Raw genomic sequence first — 2,460 nt, 5'->3', positions numbered from 1 at the left:
ATCAGAAACATGCAGCACGACCAGTAAAGTCTGATTACCGAATGATTAACTCTCATGAACTAGTTCTTTTAATGAATAATTCACAAAGAGGAGTCAAGGGTTTAAATCTGTCTTACGAATCCTTTTAGTCAAGCTGCATTATTTTTAATGATATCCATATCGAAATGAAGTTTGATGTCAGTATTATTATTGACTGATTGTTAAACAAAGATTTACTAGTGCAAATTAGTTGTTTGGTTTTTTTTTGCAAAAGTGAACAGTAACTGTTTAGTGAATTTATCCCTTTGCAAACAAACTGTTTCTTCAGATGGAAGGGTCAGAAACCAGTTTCTATGCTAGCGTTGTGTTTGTGCAATCCTGGAAAACAAAGAGGCTTACAATCAGATCTGTGATATCAGCGAGTAAGGACTCCTAGATACTCAATACAAAGCAAAGCAAAGCCATATGGGCAATATTTTCACAGCGTTCACAGCATTGTTGTTTACATTTCAGGAGTAAAATAAAACTCCAGTACTCCTTTGTGGTAGGGTAATAACTTGGCCAAGTTAGTTCATCTTAATGATGGCATTGTTCATGCGGTAATCAAGAGCATATAGTTGCACTGAATCAACCCAGCCATCTGGATGATGTATCTTGCTGATTCTGAAATGCTCCTGCCTTGTCAGATATTGTGAGGGCTGTTTTTCTGGCCAACAGAACACTTCAGAAGACAATGACTGAAATGGTAGGGAATTATATGAACCAACAGTGGGAAAGATCAGTCGAAGTCCTTCCATGATCATCCAACATGGATAATAGGCATCCATTTGTAATGCCAATTCTGCAATCCATTTAGTCACAAACAGATGGGAGACCTGCAAAGGAATCCTAACCCAGAGAGAAATGTCTGTTCAAAATACAAATTAAGTGAAGGCACAAAACAGGAACAAATGCACTCTAATCAACATGTACTTGAGGATATTGTCTCTATTTAGATTCTTAGGTTTTTATAGAGTTTTAGAACCAGTGTAATTTACCTGTTTACAACAGGGAATCAATTCAATTCAATTCAAGTTTATTTGTATAGCGCTTTGCACGATACAAATCATTGCAAAGCAGCTTTACAGATTTTTAAATTAAGTTTCTACAATATATTTAGTAGTAGCTTGTCAGTGGTGACTATGTAAAATTGATGTACATATGACAGAAATGTGCAGTTTCTGTGTAAAATTCAGTTAATGACGTAATCAAACAGACGATGAACACTATTAACAGCAGTAATTATATGTTGCAATCATGGAAAGGGAATCAGGGAAAGAGGGCAGACAGCAGACTGTTTCACTTAAACTGCTGTAAATATAAATGTAAAAGTAAAAAGTACTATAAAAGTAAAAATATAAAAGAATTAAATTTGTAAAGTATGTAAATGATACATGTATGTATGTGTGTATACACACACACACACACACACATATATATATATATATATATATTGAGAACAGTATGATTTTTAAGAAATTAATACTTTTATTAATGAAGCAAGTAATTGATCAAAATGTATCAAAAGCAACAGTAAAGACATTTATGTTAGAAAACATTTCTAAAAAATGTTTATCACAGTTTCCACACAATTATTAAGCAGCACAACATTTGTTTTTAACATTAATAATAATAAGACATGCTTTTCAAGCAGCAAATCAGCATGTTAGACTGATTTCTGAAGGATCATGTGACACTGAAGACTGGAGGAATGATGCTGAAAATTTAACTTTGCCATTACAGGAATAAATTACATTTTATTATATATTAAAATAAAAAACATTTTGTTTTAAATTGCAATAATATTTCACAATATTACTGTTTTCGACCTTTGTTGTTGTTGTTTTTATGCAGCCTTGGTGAGAATAAGAAACTGCTTTTAAAACTATTAAATTAATTTTGATTCATACAACTTGAAATTTTAAAATATGTTAGTATATGTAGAAATTAACCTATACATGCTGCAAATGTGAAATCTAGTACTGTTTTATTGAAAATCTAGACTGGTTTTGTGGAAAAGAAAACATACAGAAAAAAGTTGAAAGTATTTTTATAATACATCGATAACAGCAGGCTACAGTATTTGTTTATATGTTCTGCATTAACCTACTGTATATCTTAACAAAATAAGGAAGGGCCATTCGATTCATACACTTGATAAGCCTTGCGCTTTGAAGTGATGCAAAGCCCTCGTGGGTTTGTGAAACGGTGATCTCTCCATCTCCATCCAAACTTAACTGAACCCTAACCTGGCCCTTGCTGAGGAAACAGTAATTCTCTCCTGTTTCAACAGCAAAAGATAACTGAGAATAAAATAATGAAGTTACTTGTTTTGCAGGAATAACGAGAAGGGGGCCGAGATCAGGCCTAAGGACGGTAGGAATATTTCCTCAGGTCTGTGAAAGCAGGGAAGACCAGCCTTACATGACTTTGATTATCCTT

The sequence above is a fragment of the Sinocyclocheilus rhinocerous genome, unplaced genomic scaffold, assembly GCF_001515625.1.
Source record: "Sinocyclocheilus rhinocerous isolate Xijiao unplaced genomic scaffold, SAMN03320098_v1.1 scaffold1152, whole genome shotgun sequence".
In the NCBI taxonomy this organism is placed as follows: Eukaryota; Metazoa; Chordata; class Actinopteri; order Cypriniformes; family Cyprinidae; genus Sinocyclocheilus; species Sinocyclocheilus rhinocerous.
This window is presented reverse-complemented; position numbering follows the sequence as displayed.